General features: G+C 37.8%; 1 protein-coding gene across 1 annotated transcript in view; it reads right to left on the bottom strand.

Moving 5' to 3' along the window:
* ccdc142 (coiled-coil domain containing 142) overlaps positions 1-5,714 on the bottom strand; it is a 122,119-nt gene extending 116,405 nt beyond the window's left edge. The window contains exon 1 of the mRNA XM_088431534.1: positions 5,565-5,714. The gene's annotated coding sequence lies outside the window, so the exon portion shown is untranslated. The remainder of the gene's footprint in view (positions 1-5,564) is intronic.
* Between the last annotated feature and the right edge of the window lie 13,627 nt (positions 5,715-19,341).

Genomic DNA, 19,341 nt, shown 5'->3' with positions numbered 1-19,341 from the left:
GACAAACACCTGTAGTCATTAAAGAGAAAAAAACAAAAATTTTATGAATTTAGTAAAATATCACAAAATTTCAAAAAGTGAGAAAAAAGTACACTTAAAGTTCAAATTCTGAATTTTGGGGGATTATATTTAATAGTTTGGATGTTCAACATTAGGAGAGTGTTGTTTTTATTGTTCTGAGTTAACCAAGATGGCCGCCATCCTGGGTGGAAGTTGGGCTGAGCGCTCATGAGATGTCTGATCAGATATCCAAGATGGCCGCCCCTGAGGGTTGATGGGAAATGGAGTCTCAGTGTATGTGGGCAAGTGTCCAAGATGGCCGCTTGACGACCCCATGGGAAATGGAGTACTTTGTCTACCTGAACAGTAGTCACCGAAGGCCAAACGCCCACACAATGAATGACCGCATTGAAAATGAATTGGTTCATTAAAGGTACAGTGTGTGGAATTGTGGTAAATCTTTGAATTCTGGTAAGAGGTAAATGAATACACCAATGAATTGGCGGGGATGAATGGAATCATATAAAGTTGGAACGGTGGGAATCGGATGAAGAATGGCAAAGACAGAAGGTTACAATGTTTTGGCGAGAACAATTAACTGAGGAATTATGGGTAAAAAAATGGGAAAAACTATAAATTGTTGGTGCGGGGGTGTTCTTGGCAATCTAACCCATGATGGGAAACACCTAAAATTGAAACAATAAGTATATGTCGGACGCAAATGGAGATATCACAAGAGGAAACATAAAAAATCAGATTTTTCGCGAGTTTTAGGGGGCTATAACTTACGCAAAACAGATGCATTGTGGGTAAATGACACTCTGAGGTCATAGGCAGGGTCAAGATGAACGGTTAAACGCTGACTTGGCCTGAATCGGACAAACACCTGTAGTCATTAAAGAGAAAAAAACAAAAATTTTATGAATTTAGTAAAATATCACAAAATTTCAAAAAGTGAGAAAAAAGTACACTTAAAGTTCAAATTCTGAATTTTGGGGGATTATATTTAATAGTTTGGATGTTCAACATTAGGAGAGTGTTGTTTTTATTGTTCTGAGTTAACCAAGATGGCCGCCATCCTGGGTGGAAGTTGGGCTGAGCGCTCATGAGATGTCTGATCAGATATCCAAGATGGCCGCCCCTGAGGGTTGATGGGAAATGGAGTCTCAGTGTATGTGGGCAAGTGTCCAAGATGGCCGCTTGACGACCCCATGGGAAATGGAGTACTTTGTCTACCTGAACAGTAGTCACCGAAGGCCAAACGCCCACACAATGAATGACCGCATTGAAAATGAATTGGTTCATTAAAGGTACAGTGTGTGGAATTGTGGTAAATCTTTGAATTCTGGTAAGAGGTAAATGAATACACCAATGAATTGGCGGGGATGAATGGAATCATATAAAGTTGGAACGGTGGGAATCGGATGAAGAATGGCAAAGACAGAAGGTTAAAATGTTTTGGCGAGAACAATTAACTGAGGAATTATGGGTAAAAAATGGGAAAAACTATAAATTGTTGGTGCGGGGGTGTTCTTGGCAATCTAACCCAGAATGGGAAACACCTAAAGTTGGAATGATAAGTATAGGTCGGACGCAAATGGAGATATCACAAGAGGAAACAAAAAAAATTGCATTTTTCGCGAGTTTTAGGGGGCTACTACTTATGCAAAACAGATGCATTGTGGGTAAATGACACCCTGAGGTCATAGGCAGGGTCAAGATGAACGGTTAAACGCTGAGTCAAACTGAATCGGACAAACACCTGTAGTCATTAAAGAGAAAAAAACAAAAATTTTTTGAATTTAGTAAAATATCACAAAATTTCAAAAAGTGAGAAAAAAGTACACTTAAAGTTCAAATTCTGAATTTTGGGGGATTATATTTAATAGTTTGGATGTTCAACATTAGGAGAGTGTTGTTTTTATTGTTCTGAGTTAACCAAGATGGCCGCCATCCTGGGTGGAAGTTGGGCTGAGCGCTCATGAGATGTCTGATCAGATATCCAAGATGGCCGCCCCTGAGGGTTGATGGGAAATGGAGTCTCAGTGTATGTGGGCAAGTGTCCAAGATGGCCGCTTGACGACCCCATGGGAAATGGAGTACTTTGTCTACCTGAACAGTAGTCACCGAAGGCCAAACGCCCACACAATGAATGACCGCATTGAAAATGAATTGGTTCATTAAAGGTACAGTGTGTGGAATTGTGGTAAATCTTTGAATTCTGGTAAGAGGTAAATGAATACACCAATGAATTGGCGGGGATGAATGGAATCATATAAAGTTGGAACGGTGGGAATCGGATGAAGAATGGCAAAGACAGAAGGTTACAATGTTTTGGCGAGAACAATTAACTGAGGAATTATGGGTAAAAAAATGGGAAAAACTATAAATTGTTGGTGCGGGGGTGTTCTTGGCAATCTAACCCATGATGGGAAACACCTAAAATTGAAACAATAAGTATATGTCGGACGCAAATGGAGATATCACAAGAGGAAACATAAAAAATCAGATTTTTCGCGAGTTTTAGGGGGCTATAACTTACGCAAAACAGATGCATTGTGGGTAAATGACACTCTGAGGTCATAGGCAGGGTCAAGATGAACGGTTAAACGCTGACTTGGCCTGAATCGGACAAACACCTGTAGTCATTAAAGAGAAAAAAACAAAAATTTTATGAATTTAGTAAAATATCACAAAATTTCAAAAAGTGAGAAAAAAGTACACTTAAAGTTCAAATTCTGAATTTTGGGGGATTATATTTAATAGTTTGGATGTTCAACATTAGGAGAGTGTTGTTTTTATTGTTCTGAGTTAACCAAGATGGCCGCCATCCTGGGTGGAAGTTGGGCTGAGCGCTCATGAGATGTCTGATCAGATATCCAAGATGGCCGCCCCTGAGGGTTGATGGGAAATGGAGTCTCAGTGTATGTGGGCAAGTGTCCAAGATGGCCGCTTGACGACCCCATGGGAAATGGAGTACTTTGTCTACCTGAACAGTAGTCACCGAAGGCCAAACGCCCACACAATGAATGACCGCATTGAAAATGAATTGGTTCATTAAAGGTACAGTGTGTGGAATTGTGGTAAATCTTTGAATTCTGGTAAGAGGTAAATGAATACACCAATGAATTGGCGGGGATGAATGGAATCATATAAAGTTGGAACGGTGGGAATCGGATGAAGAATGGCAAAGACAGAAGGTTAAAATGTTTTGGCGAGAACAATTAACTGAGGAATTATGGGTAAAAAATGGGAAAAACTATAAATTGTTGGTGCGGGGGTGTTCTTGGCAATCTAACCCAGAATGGGAAACACCTAAAGTTGGAATGATAAGTATAGGTCGGACGCAAATGGAGATATCACAAGAGGAAACAAAAAAAATTGCATTTTTCGCGAGTTTTAGGGGGCTACTACTTATGCAAAACAGATGCATTGTGGGTAAATGACACCCTGAGGTCATAGGCAGGGTCAAGATGAACGGTTAAACGCTGAGTCAAACTGAATCGGACAAACACCTGTAGTCATTAAAGTGAAAAAAACAACAATTTTTTGAATTTTGTAAAATATCACAAAATTTCAAAAAGTAAGAAAAAAGTACACTTAAAGTTCAAATTCTGAATTTTGGGGGATTATAATTATTAGTTTGGATGTTCAACATTAGGAGAGTGTTGTTTTTATTGTTCTGAGTTAACCAAGATGGCCGCCATCCTGGGTGGAAGTTGGGCTGAGCGCTCAAGAGATGTCTGATCAGATATCCAAGATGGCCGCCCCTGAGGGTTGATGGGAAATGGAGTCTCAGTGTATGTGGGCAAGTGTCCAAGATGGCCGCTTGACGACCCCTTGGGAAACGGAGTACTTTGTCTTCCTAACCAGCAGTCACCGAAGGCGAAACGCCCACACAATGAATGACCTCATTGAAAATGAATTGGTTTATTAAAGGTACAGTGTGTGGAATTGTGACAAAATTTTTAATTTTGAGAAGAGGTAAATGGATACACGAATGGAATGGCGGGCATCAGTGGAATCGATTAAAGTTGGAACGGTGGGAATCGGAGCAGGAATGGCCGAGATAGAACGTTACAAAGTTTTGTTGAATAAAATGGGAATGAGGAATTATGGGTAATATTTTTAATATATTTATGAAATACTGGAATGTGTTATAATGTATAATGATGACAATGTGAAATGCATTAGCTGAATGATTTAAATGTGGTATTGGGAAGCTTCAAATAAGAAATGTTAAATCGGCCATTGGGAATGAATTATGAATTGTAATAGGTGAAAAATATGGAATTATGGGAAAATATGAATAATTATGAACTCTAGGAATGATGGGAATGAGCCATAAGGCAGAATGAATGAGTTAAATGTTATGAATATGAAAAAGGAAAGCTCAAAATGTGAAATGTTCAATCTCCCATTGGGAATGAATGGGAAGCCCTCCCATTGGAAATGAATTATGGATATTTAAAGATGGAAAAATATGGAATTATGGGAAAATATTGAAATGTATTAATTACTGGAATGACGGGAAGGATCCCTAAGACGAGATGTATGAGTTAAATATTGAAAATATTAAAAAGGAAAGCTGTAATAATGAAACGAAAAATGACCCAATGTAAGTCAATGGAACTTTTTGGGGTGGAAAACCGGGAATTCTGGGAAAACTGTGAATATTTGGAATGTGAAAAATGGAAACCCCTCATTCCCGAATAAGTGGAATAACATGAAAGTGGAACGGGGTGAATTAAATAAACTGGGAATGAGTTGAAACGTGCCGAAAAACAGGGCGGAATAATAATAATAATAATAATAATAACTAGAAATAGTGCAATTTCTGAAGAAATTGCGTGTGAAGGTGAAACCGTTGAAGGTTTGGGAGGTGAAAAGTGGAATTACGTGGAACGATTGAATGGTGTGAATCTGTGAAGAAATATGAATACAAAGTTGAAAAACTGAATAAAAGTTGAACTGTGGAATTTGAAGATGAATGAAAAACTGAAAAAGTTGAACTGGAGAATGATGTGAATCTGTGAAAAATTATGAATCCTACAAAGTTGAAAAACTGAGAAAAGTTGAACTGGAATAGAGAGCAGAGAACATTCACTAAACATTGATAACTAACATAACTAACATTGTACAATATGTTACATCATATGCTCACATGACTCTATATTAGCTTAGAATAACATAAACAACACAGGCAAACATACCGTACAATGATAGGAAGAATGAATTCAACCCAATCGTTCCAAAATGTGCGTTAGGTAGGAAAGGGTTAATGGAGCCGAATAGATTTGAGTGGGCGGTGACGTCACTCCCTTACGGCGTAAGGATCACATTGGCACACACGGCAAACCTGAGACAAACACGCACTTTTTGTGGATGAAACTTTAACGTGAATACTAAAAGTGAAGTATGAAAAGTACAGTATATCTGCCTTTAGCAATTATACCAAACTTAGGTGCAATAACAACTTAGACATTAATGGACAAAGTGAAGCAGTGCAAACGTAAACATGTATCCAAAACCACGAACGGACAACATATTCAAACTGTACTTACATTCTCATGGACGCACGGAATAATAATGAAAGGAATTAGATAATCCACAGAATGATAGAAAGCAGAAAAAATGACTGTCCGTTACAACGATACCTGCCGACTGACCCGTGAAAGAGCAAAACAACCTATGATAGTGTAAACAGAGTCCTGATTGGTAGTGCAGGAATGAAACACAACTTGTGATTAGTTGCTAGGCGGTTGCTAGGAAGACCACATGACCACAGGAGAAACATGTCCAGACGTAAATAGTAATAACAGAACGATTCAAACACGAAATCGTTAAGTATAATCAGAAACTTCTTAACAACACCATTCACTTAACATTAGACAATTTTTACGGTACAAAAACTTGAATTGTAGCTGAAAGTTGAACTGTAAACGTGAAACGCGATTTGCCCGAACCAGGACACGGACATGTTGAAGATGACAACTCTACCACTGGGCCACTGGGGGGCAGTGTAAGACCACACTGGAAAGCTTGAAATATAGGGAATGAAGTATTTTTGAACGTGAATCTATGAAGAACTACGAATAATACAAAGTTCAAAAACTGAAAAAAGTTCAACTGTGGAATGAAAAGATGAAATGAAAGTAAGAACAGTTTGAAAAGGCTAAATTCTTTAAATATGAATAGTATAAAAAACGTCAATTGTAGGAAAACGATGAATAGTTGAACCTTGAAAAATAAAAAAGCACTTCACGTGAATATGTGGAATGATATGAAGTTCGAACGGCATGAATTGGATGAACTGGGAAGGAATTGAAACCAAAAAAAAATACTGAATGAACTGAAAAAAAACACTGAATGTGTGAAAAGACACAGCGGGGATCGAACACACGAACATGTAGTAGATATACGTCAACAGAACGTCTGAGCCACGGGAAATGACGAAACCGTGAACGCTTTAAAAGGAAGTAGGAAGAACGCTCCAATCACTTAACATTAGGCCGTTTTTACGGTACAAAAACTTAAATTGTAGGAAAACGATTAAAAGTTGAAACTTGAAAAATAGACCCGCACTAACTAAAAAAGACTCACACAACTAAAAAATGACGCAGCCTGGGATTGAACCCACGAACATGAAGTGCGAATGCCGCACACAAATCCCATGCGCCACCGAGACATAGGAAATATCGAAAACGTTAAAGTTTAAAAATAAAGCACGAAGACCAGCCCATTCACTTAACATTAGGCCATTTTTACGGTACAAAAACTTAAATTGTAGGAAAACGATGAAAAGTTGAAACTTGAAAAATAGACCCGCACTAAACATGAATATGTAGAATGATATGAAGTTTGAACGGCATGAATTGGATGAACTGGGAATGAGTTGAAACGTACCTAAAAAACGGTCGGAATAAAAAAAATAATAATAATAATAAAGGTGGAGAAAAACATAAGTGTGAAGGTTTCACCTTCACACAACTAGAATATTTGCAATTTCTGAAGAAATTGCGTGTGAAGGTGTAACCTCTGAAGGCAAAGGTGTTGAATGATGTGGAATGGTGGGAATTGGGGGAATTGATTAAAGTTGGAACGGTCCGAATCGGATGAAGAATGACAAAGATAGAAGTGATAAACTGAAAAAGTGGAATTGTGGGTAATTTTTGAACTCTGGAAAGAAGAAAATTCAAACTACCATTGAATGGGGGGAATTGGATGAATCGATTAAACTTGGAACGGTCGCAATCGGATGAAGAATGGCAAAGGTAGAAGGGAAAAACTGAAAAAGTGGAATTGTGGGAAATTTTTGAATTGTGAGTAAAAATGGAGTGGCGGGCATTGGGAGAATGGATTAAAGTTAGAACGGTAAAAATCGGATGAAGAATGGCAAAGATAGAAGGGAAAAACTGAAAAAGTGGAATTATGGGTAATTTTTGAATTGTGGGTAAAAATGGAGTGGCGGGCATCGGGGGAATTGATGAAAGTTGGAACGGTCAGAATCGGATGAAGAATGGCAAAGATAGAAGGGAAAAACTGAAAAAGTGGAATTATGGGTAATTTTTGAATTGTGGGTAAAAATGGAGTGGCGGGCATCAGGGGAATTGATTAATGTTGGAACGGTCACAATCGGATGAAGAATGGAAAAGATAGAAGGGAAAAACTGAAAAAGTGGAATTGTGGGTAATTTTTTAATTCAGGTAAGAAGAAAATAGATACCACCATGTAATGGCGGGAATTGGGGGAATTGATTCAAGTTGGAACGGTCGCAATTGGATGAAGAATGGCAAAGATAGAAGGGAAAAACTGAAAAAGTGGAATTATGGGTAATTTTTGAATTGTGGGTAAAAATGGAGTGGCGGGCATCGGGGGAATTGATGAAAGTTGGAACGGTCAGAATCGGATGAAGAATGGCAAAGATAGAAGGGAAAAACTGAAAAAGTGGAATTATGGGTAATTTTTGAATTGTGGGTAAAAATGGAGTGGCGGGCATTGGGGGAATTGATTAAAGTTGGAATGGTCAGAATCGGATAAAGAATGGAAAAGATAGAGGGGAAAAACTGATAAAGTGGAATTGTGGGTAATTTTTGAATCATGGGAAGAGGAAAGGGGATACACAAATGAAATGGTGGGAATTGGGGGAATCCATTAAAGTTGGAACGGTGGGAATCGGAGCAGGAATGGCCAAGATAGAAGGTTACAAAGTTTTGGATGAGGAAAATGGGAATGAGGAATTATGGGTAAAAATATGAAAATAGTTATGAATTACTGGAAGGTGTGAATATGAGTAGTATTCAAATTGGGGAATGTATTAACTGATTAATGTGAGTGTGAAGTGGAGAAGCTTTAAATAAAAAATGTTAAGTCCGCCACTGGGAATGAATTATGAATTGTTATACATGAAAAATATGTAATTATGGGAAAATATTGAAAATTATTAATTGTTACAATAGTGGGAATGAGCCAACAGGCGAAATGTATGAGTTAAATGTTATGAATATGAAATAGGAAAGCTCAAAATGTGAAATGTTTAATCTCCCATTGGGAATGAATGGGAAGCCCTCCCATTGGAAATGAATTATGAATATTTGAAGGATGAAAAATATGGAATTATGGGAAAATATTGGAATGTATTAATTACTGGAATGATAGGAAGGATCCCTATAACGAGATGAATAAGTTAAATATTGAAAATATGAAAAGGGAGAGCTGTAATAATGAAACAAAATATGACCCAATGTTAGTCAATGGGACTTTTTGGGGTGGAAAACCGGGAATTCTGGGAAAACTGTGAATACTTGGAATTCCAAAAATGGAAACGCCCTTCGGGCGCTTTACTGGAATAATGTGAAATTGGAACGGTGTGAATCGGATAAACTGGGAATGAGCTGAAATCCGTCGAAAAACAGGCAGAATAAGAATAATAATAATAATAATAAAGAAAATGGCCGAGCACAATAACATATGTGTGAAGGTTCCACCTTCACACAATAACTAGAAAATATGCAATTCCTGAAGAAATTGCGTGTGAAGGTGTAACCTTTGAAGGTAGCGGTGCTGAACGCTAGAGTGATGTTGAAAGTTTGAGTGCTTGAATCTGTGACATCATGTGAATGATACAGATTTGGAATTGTTTGAAAAGGTCAAACAATGTAGAAGATACAAGAAAACACTGAAAAATGAGGAATTGTGGGAAAATCTTGAATTGTAGGAAGAGAAAAATGGATACACGAATGGAATAGCGGGAATATGGGGAATCGATTAAAGTTGGAACGGTAGGAATCGGATGAAGAATGGCAAAGATATAGGGGAAAAACTGAAAGAAGTGGAATTGTGGGTAATTTTTGAATTGTGGGTAAAAATGCTTTGGCGGGCATTGGGGGAATTGATTAAAGTTGGAACGGTCGGAATTGGATGAAGAATGGCAAAGATATAAGGGAAAAACAGAAATAGTGGAATTGTGGGTAATTTTTGAAATGTGGGTAAAAATGGATGGGTGGGCATTGGGAGAAACGATTAAAGTTGGAACGGTGGAAATCGCAGCAGGAATGGCAAAGTTACAAGGGAAAAACTGAAAAAGTGGAATTGTGGGTAATTTTTGAACTCTGGGAAGAAAGCGGAAACCACCGTGGAATGGTGGGACTTCGAGGAATCGATTAAAGTTGGAATGGTCGGAATCGAGTGAAGAATGGCAAAGATAAAAGGAAAAAACTGAAAAAGTGGAATTGTGGGTAATTTTTGAATTGTGGGTAAAAATGCATTAGCGGGCATTGGGGGAATCGATTAAAGTTGGAACGAAGGAAATCGCAGCAGGAATGGCTAAAATACAAGGGAAAAACTGAAAAAGTGGAATTGTGGGTAATTTTTGAACTCTGGGAAGAAAGCGGATACCACCGTGGAATGGTGGGACTTCGAGGAATCGATTAAAGTTGGAATGGTCGGAATCGAGTGAAGAATGGCAAAGATATAAGGAAAAAACTGAAAAAGTGGAATTGTGGGTAATTTTTGAATTGTACGTAAAAATGCATTGGCGGGCGTTGGGGGAATTGAATAAAGTTGGAACGGTCGGAATTGGATGAAGAATGGCAAAGATATAAGGGAAAAACTGAAAAAAGTGGAATTGTGGGTAATTTTTGAATTCTGGGAAGAAAGCGGATACCACCATGGAATGGCGGGACTTGGGGGAATCGATTAAAGTTAGAATGGTCGGAATCGGATGAAGAATGGCAAAGAGATAAGGGAAAAACTGAAAAAACGGAATTGTGGGTCATTTTTGAATTGTGGGTAAAAATGGATGGGCGGGCATTGGGGGAATCGATTAAAGTTGGAACAGTGGAAATCGCAGCAGGAATGACAAAGATACAAGGGAAAAACTGAAAGTGGGATTGTGGGTAGTTTTTGAATTCTGGGAAAAAGAAAAAGGATATCACCATGAAATGGCAGGACTCAGGGGAATCGTTTAAAGTTGGAACGGTAGGAATCGGATGAAGATATCGGATCAGATATCCAAGATGGCCACCCCTGAGGTTTGATGGGAAATGGAGTCTCAGTGTATGTGGGCAAGTGTCCAAGATGGCCACCTGACGACCCCATGGGAAATGGAGTACTTTGACTACCTCAACAGTAGTCACCAAAGGCCAAACGCCCACACAATGAATGACCTCATTGAAAATGAATTGGTTCATTAAAGGTACAGTGTGTGGAATTGTGGTGCAACTTTGAATTCTGGTAAGAGGTAAACGAGTACACCAATGAATTGGCGGGGATGAATGGAATCATATAAAGTTAGAACGGTGGGAATCGGATGAAGAATGGCAAAGACAGAAGGTTACAATGTTTTGGCGAGAACAATTAACTGAGGAATTATGGGTAAAAAAATGGGAAAAACTATAAATTGTTGGTGCGGGGGTGTTCTTGGCAATCTAACCCATGATGGGAAACACCTAAAATTGAAACAATAAGTATATGTCGGACGCAAATGGAGATATCACAAGAGGAAACATAAAAAATCAGATTTTTCGCGAGTTTTAGGGGGCTATAACTTACGCAAAACAGATGCATTGTGGGTAAATGACACTCTGAGGTCATAGGCAGGGTCAAGATGAACGGTTAAACGCTGAATTGGCCTGAATCGGACAAACACCTGTAGTCATTAAAGAGAAAAAAACAAAAATTTTATGAATTTAGTAAAATATCACAAAATTTCAAAAAGTGAGAAAAAAGTACACTTAAAGTTCAAATTCTGAATTTTGGGGGATTATATTTAATAGTTTGGATGTTCAACATTAGGAGAGTGTTGTTTTTATTGTTCTGAGTTAACCAAGATGGCCGCCATCCTGGGTGGAAGTTGGGCTGAGCGCTCATGAGATGTCTGATCAGATATCCAAGATGGCCGCCCCTGAGGGTTGATGGGAAATGGAGTCTCAGTGTATGTGGGCAAGTGTCCAAGATGGCCGCTTGACGACCCCATGGGAAATGGAGTACTTTGTCTACCTGAACAGTAGTCACCGAAGGCCAAACGCCCACACAATGAATGACCGCATTGAAAATGAATTGGTTCATTAAAGGTACAGTGTGTGGAATTGTGGTAAATCTTTGAATTCTGGTAAGAGGTAAATGAATACACCAATGAATTGGCGGGGATGAATGGAATCATATAAAGTTGGAACGGTGGGAATCGGATGAAGAATGGCAAAGACAGAAGGTTACAATGTTTTGGCGAGAACAATTAACTGAGGAATTATGGGTAAAAAAATGGGAAAAACTATAAATTGTTGGTGCGGGGGTGTTCTTGGCAATCTAACCCATGATGGGAAACACCTAAAATTGAAACAATAAGTATATGTCGGACGCAAATGGAGATATCACAAGAGGAAACATAAAAAATCAGATTTTTCGCGAGTTTTAGGGGGCTATAACTTACGCAAAACAGATGCATTGTGGGTAAATGACACTCTGAGGTCATAGGCAGGGTCAAGATGAACGGTTAAACGCTGAATTGGCCTGAATCGGACAAACACCTGTAGTCATTAAAGAGAAAAAAACAAAAATTTTATGAATTTAGTAAAATATCACAAAATTTCAAAAAGTGAGAAAAAAGTACACTTAAAGTTCAAATTCTGAATTTTGGGGGATTATATTTAATAGTTTGGATGTTCAACATTAGGAGAGTGTTGTTTTTATTGTTCTGAGTTAACCAAGATGGCCGCCATCCTGCGTGGAAGTTGGGCTGAGCGCTCATGAGATGTCTGATCAGATATCCAAGATGGCCGCCCCTGAGGGTTGATGGGAAATGGAGTCTCAGTGTATGTGGGCAAGTGTCCAAGATGGCCGCTTGACGACCCCATGGGAAATGGAGTACTTTGTCTACCTGAACAGTAGTCACCGAAGGCCAAACGCCCACACAATGAATGACCGCATTGAAAATGAATTGGTTCATTAAAGGTACAGTGTGTGGAATTGTGACAAAATTTTTAATTTTGAGAAGAGGTAAATGGATACACGAATGGAATGGCGGGCATCAGTGGAATCGATTAAAGTTGGAACGGTGGGAATCGGAGCAGGAATGGCCGAGATAGAACGTTACAAAGTTTTGTTGAATAAAATGGGAATGAGGAATTATGGGTAATATTTTTAATATATTTATGAAATACTGGAATGTGTTATAATGTATAATGATGACAATGTGAAATGCATTAGCTGAATGATTTAAATGTGGTATTGGGAAGCTTCAAATAAGAAATGTTAAATCGGCCATTGGGAATGAATTATGAATTGTAATAGGTGAAAAATATGGAATTATGGGAAAATATGAATAATTATGAACTCTAGGAATGATGGGAATGAGCCATAAGGCAGAATGAATGAGTTAAATGTTATGAATATGAAAAAGGAAAGCTCAAAATGTGAAATGTTCAATCTCCCATTGGGAATGAATGGGAAGCCCTCCCATTGGAAATGAATTATGGATATTTAAAGATGGAAAAATATGGAATTATGGGAAAATATTGAAATGTATTAATTACTGGAATGACGGGAAGGATCCCTAAGACGAGATGTATGAGTTAAATATTGAAAATATTAAAAAGGAAAGCTGTAATAATGAAACGAAAAATGACCCAATGTAAGTCAATGGAACTTTTTGGGGTGGAAAACCGGGAATTCTGGGAAAACTGTGAATATTTGGAATGTGAAAAATGGAAACCCCTCATTCCCGAATAAGTGGAATAACATGAAAGTGGAACGGGGTGAATTAAATAAACTGGGAATGAGTTGAAACGTGCCGAAAAACAGGGCGGAATAATAATAATAATAATAATAATAACTAGAATATTTGCAATTTCTGAAGAAATTGCGTGTGAAGGTGTAACCTCTGAAGGCAAAGGTGTTGAATGATGTGGAATGGTGGGAATTGGGGGAATTGATTAAAGTTGGAACGGTCCGAATCGGATGAAGAATGACAAAGATAGAAGTGATAAACTAAAAAAGTGGAATTGTGGGTAATTTTTGAACTCTGGAAAGAAGAAAATTCAAACTACCATTGAATGGGGGGAATTGGATGAATCGATTAAACTTGGAACGGTCGCAATCGGATGAAGAATGGCAAAGGTAGAAGGGAAAAACTGAAAAAGTGGAATTGTGGGAAATTTTTGAATTGTGAGTAAAAATGGAGTGGCGGGCATTGGGAGAATGGATTAAAGTTAGAACGGTAAAAATCGGATGAAGAATGGTGAAGATAGAAGGGAAAAACTGAAAAAGTGGAATTATGGGTAATTTTTGAATTGTGGGTAAAAATGGAGTGGCGGGCATTGGGGGAATTGATTAAAGTTGGAACGGTCAGAATCGGATGAAGAATGGCAAAGATAGAAGGGAAAAACTGAAAAAGTGGAATTATGGGTAATTTTTGAATTGTGGGTAAAAATGGAGTGGCGGGCATCAGGGGAATTGATTAATGTTGGAACGGTCACAATCGGATGAAGAATGGAAAAGATAGAAGGGAAAAACTGAAAAAGTGGAATTGTGGGTAATTTTTTAATTCAGGTAAGAAGAAAATAGATACCACCATGTAATGGCGGGAATTGGGGGAATTGATTCAAGTTGGAACGGTCGCAATTGGATGAAGAATGGCAAAGATAGAAGGGAAAAACTGAAAAAGTGGAATTATGGGTAATTTTTGAATTGTGGGTAAAAATGGAGTGGCGGGCATCGGGGGAATTGATGAAAGTTGAAACGGTCAGAATCGGATGAAGAATGGCAAAGATAGAAGGGAAAAACTGAAAAAGTGGAATTATGGGTAATTTTTGAATTGTGGGTAAAAATGGAGTGGCGGGCATTGGGGGAATTGATTAAAGTTGGAATGGTCAGAATCGGATAAAGAATGGAAAAGATAGAGGGGAAAAACTGATAAAGTGGAATTGTGGGTAATTTTTGAATCATGGGAAGAGGAAAGGGGATACACAAATGAAATGGTGGGAATTGGGGGAATCCATTAAAGTTGGAACGGTGGGAATCGGAGCAGGAATGGCCAAGATAGAAGGTTACAAAGTTTTGGATGAGGAAAATGGGAATGAGGAATTATGGGTAAAAATATGAAAATAGTTATGAATTACTGGAAGGTGTGAATATGAGTAGTATTGATATTGGGGAATGTATTAACTGATTAATGTGAGTGTGAAGTGGAGAAGCTTCAAGTAAAAAATGTTAAATCCACCACTGGGAATGAATTATGAATTGTTATAAATGAAAAATATTGAATTATGGGAAAATATTAATAATTATTAACTGTTACAATGGTGGGAATGAGCCATAAGGCGAAATGTATGAGATAAATGTTATGAATATGAAATAGGAAAGCTCAAAATGTAAAATGTTTAATCTCCCATTGGGAATGAATGGGAAGCCCTCCCATTGGAAATGAATTATGAATATTTGAAGGATGAAAAATATGGAATTATGGGAAAATATTAGAATGTATTAATTACTGGAATGATAGGAAGGATCCCTATAACGAGATGAATAAGTTAAATATTGAAAATATGAAAAGGGAGAGCTGTAATAATGAAACAAAAAATGACCCAATGTAAGTCAATGGGACTTTTTGGGGTGGAAAACCGGGAATTCTGGGAAAACTGTGAATACTTGGAATTCCAAAAATGGAAACGCCCTTCGGGCGCTTAACTGGAATAATGTGAAATTGGAACGGTGTGAATCGGATAAACTGGGAATGAGCTGAAATCCGTCGAAAAACAGGCAGAATAAGAATAATAATAATAATAATAAAGAAAATGGCCGAGCACAATAACATATGTGTGAAGGTTCCACCTTCACACAATAATAATAATAATAATAATAATAATAAAGAAAATGGCCGAGCACAATAACATATGTGTGAAGGTTCCACCTTCACACAACTAGAATATTTGCAATTTCTGAAGAAATTGCGTGTGAAGGTGTAACCTCTGAAGGCAAAGGTGTTGAATGATGTGGAATGGTGGGAATTGGGGGAATTGATTAAAGTTGGAACGGTCCGAATCGGATGAAGAATGACAAAGATAGAAGTGATAAACTGAAAAAGTGGAATTGTGGGTAATTTTTGAACTCTGGAAAGAAGAAAATTCAAACTACCATTGAATGGGGGGAATTGGATGAATCGATTAAACTTGGAACGGTCGCAATCGGATGAAGAATGGCAAAGGTAGAAGGGAAAAACTGAAAAAGTGGAATTGTGGGAAATTTTTGAATTGTGAGTAAAAATGGAGTGGCGGGCATTGGGAGAATGGATTAAAGTTAGAACGGTAAAAATCGGATGAAGAATGGTGAAGATAGAAGGGAAAAACTGAAAAAGTGGAATTATGGGTAATTTTTGAATTGTGGGTAAAAATGGAGTGGCGGGCATTGGGGGAATTGATTAAAGTTGGAACGGTCAGAATCGGATGAAGAATGGCAAAGATAGAAGGGAAAAACTGAAAAAGTGGAATTATGGGTAATTTTTGAATTGTGGGTAAAAATGGAGTGGCGGGCATCGGGGGAATTGATGAAAGTTGGAACGGTCAGAATCGGATGAAGAATGGCAAAGATAGAAGGGAAAAACTGAAAAAGTGGAATTATGGGTAATTTTTGAATTGTGGGTAAAAATGGAGTGGCGGGCATCAGGGGAATTGATTAATGTTGGAACGGTCACAATCGGATGAAGAATGGAAAAGATAGAAGGGAAAAACTGAAAAAGTGGAATTATGGGTAATTTTTGAATTGTGGGTAAAAATGGAGTGGCGGGCATCGGGGGAATTGATGAAAGTTGGAACGGTCAGAATCGGATGAAGAATGGCAAAGATAGAAGGGAAAAACTGAAAAACTGGAATTATGGGTAATTTTTGAATTGTGGGTAAAAATGGAGTGGCGGGCATCAGGGGAATTGATTAATGTTGGAACGGTCACAATCGGATGAAGAATGGAAAAGATAGAAGGGAAAAACTGAAAAAGTGGAATTGTGGGTAATTTTTTAATTCAGGTAAGAAGAAAATAGATACCACCATGTAATGGCGGGAATTGGGGGAATTGATTCAAGTTGGAACGGTCGCAATTGGATGAAGAATGGCAAAGATAGAAGGGAAAAACTGAAAAAGTGGAATTATGGGTAATTTTTGAATTGTGGGTCAAAATGGAGTGGCGGGCATCGGGGGAATTGATGAAAGTTGGAACGGTCAGAATCGGATGAAGAATGGCAAAGATAGAAGGGAAAAACTGAAAAAGTGGAATTATGGGTAATTTTTGAATTGTGGGTAAAAATGGAGTGGCGGGCATTGGGGGAATTGATTAAAGTTGGAATGGTCAGAATCGGATAAAGAATGGAAAAGATAGAGGGGAAAAACTGATAAAGTGGAATTGTGGGTAATTTTTGAATCATGGGAAGAGGAAAGGGGATACACAAATGAAATGGTGGGAATTGGGGGAATCCATTAAAGTTGGAACGGTGGGAATCGGAGCAGGAATGGCCAAGATAGAAGTTTACAAAGTTTTGGATGAGGAAAATGGGAATGAGGAATTATGGGTAAAAATATGAAAATAGTTATGAATTACTGGAAGGTGTGAATATGAGTAGTATTCAAATTGGGGAATGTATTAACTGATTAATGTGAGTGTGAAGTGGAGAAGCTTTAAATAAAAAATGTTAAGTCCGCCACTGGGAATGAATTATGAGTTGTTATACATGAAAAATATGTAATTATGGGAAAATATTGAAAATTATTAATTGTTACAATAGTGGGAATGAGCCAACAGGCGAAATGTATGAGTTAAATGTTATGAATATGAAATAGGAAAGCTCAAAATGTGAAATGTTTAATCTCCCATTGGGAATGAATGGGAAGCCCTCCCATTGGAAATGAATTATGAATATTTGAAGGATGAAAAATATGGAATTATGGGAAAATATTGGAATGTATTAATTACTGGAATGATAGGAAGGATCCCTATAACGAGATGAATAAGTTAAATATTGAAAATATGAAAAGGGAGAGCTGTAATAATGAAACAAAATATGACCCAATGTTAGTCAATGGGACTTTTTGGGGTGGAAAACCGGGAATTCTGGGAAAACTGTGAATACTTGGAATTCCAAAAATGGAAACGCCCTTCGGGCGCTTTACTGGAATAATGTGAAATTGGAACGGTGTGAATCGGATAAACTGGGAATGAGTTGAAACCCGTCGAAAAACAGGCAGAAGTAGAATAATAATAATAATAATAACTAGAATATTTGCAATTTCTGAAGAAATTGCGTGTGAAGGTGTAACCTCTGAAGGCAAAGGTGTTGAATGATGTGGAATGGTGGGAATTGGGGGAATTGATTAAAGTTGGAACGGTCCGAATCGGATGAAGAATGACAAAGATAGAAGTGATAAACTAAAAAAGTGGAATTGTGGGTAATTTTTGAACTCTGGAAAGAAGAAAATTCAAACTACCATTGAATGGGGGGAATTGGATGAATCGATTAAACTTGGAACGGTCGCAATCGGATGAAGAATGGCAAAGGTAGAAGGGAAAAACTGAAAAAGTGGAATTGTGGGAAATTTTTGAATTGTGAGTAAAAATGGAGTGGCGGGCATTGGGAGAATGGATTAAAGTTAGAACGGTAAAAATCGGATGAAGAATGGTGAAGAAAGAAGGGAAAAACTGAAAAAGTGGAATTATGGGTAATTTTTGAATTGTGGGTAAAAATGGAGTGGCGGGCATTGGGGGAATTGATTAAAGTTGGAACGGTCAGAATCGGATGAAGAATGGCAAAGATAGAAGGGAAAAACTGAAAAAGTGGAATTATGGGTAATTTTTGAATTGTGGGTAAAAATGGAGTGGCGGGCATCAGGGGAATTGATTAATGTTGGAACGGTCACAATCGGATGAAGAATGGAAAAGATAGAAGGGAAAAACTGAAAAAGTGGAATTGTGGGTAATTTTTTAATTCAGGTAAGAAGAAAATAGATACCACCATGTAATGGCGGGAATTGGGGGAATTGATTCAAGTTGGAACGGTCGCAATTGGATGAAGAATGGCAAAGATAGAAGGGAAAAACTGAAAAAGTGGAATTATGGGTAATTTTAGAATTGTGGGTAAAAATGGAGTGGCGGGCATCGGGGGAATTGATGAAAGTTGGAACGGTCAGAATCGGATGAAGAATGGCAAAGATAGAAGGGAAAAACTGAAAAAGTGGAATTATGGGTAATTTTTGAATTGTGGGTAAAAATGGAGTGGCGGGCATTGGGGGAATTGATTAAAGTTGGAATGGTCAGAATCGGATAAAGAATGGAAAAGATAGAGGGGAAAAACTGATAAAGTGGAATTGTGGGTAATTTTTGAATCATGGGAAGAGGAAAGGGGATACACAAATGAAATGGTGGGAATTGGGGGAATCCATTAAAGTTGGAACGGTGGGAATCGGAGCAGGAATGGCCAAGATAGAAGGTTACAAAGTTTTGGATGAGGAAAATGGGAATGAGGAATTATGGGTAAAAATATGAAAATAGTTATGAATTACTGGAAGGTGTGAATATGAGTAGTATTCAAATTGGGGAATGTATTAACTGATTAATGTGAGTGTGAAGTGGAGAAGCTTTAAATAAAAAATGTTAAGTCCGCCACTGGGAATGAATTATGAATTGTTATACATGAAAAATATGTAATTATGGGAAAATATTGAAAATTATTAATTGTTACAATAGTGGGAATGAGCCAACAGGCGAAATGTATGAGTTAAATGTTATGAATATGAAATAGGAAAGCTCAAAATGTGAAATGTTTAATCTCCCATTGGGAATGAATGGGAAGCCCTCCCATTGGAA

The sequence above is a fragment of the Hippichthys cyanospilos genome, chromosome 13 (assembly GCF_059441005.1).
Source record: "Hippichthys cyanospilos isolate Australia breed blue-spotted pipefish chromosome 13, RoL_Hcya_1.0, whole genome shotgun sequence".
Lineage (NCBI taxonomy): Eukaryota > Metazoa > Chordata > Actinopteri > Syngnathiformes > Syngnathidae > Hippichthys > Hippichthys cyanospilos.
The sequence above is the reverse complement of the archived record's forward strand: the minus strand, read 5'-3'. Positions and strand labels throughout refer to the sequence as shown.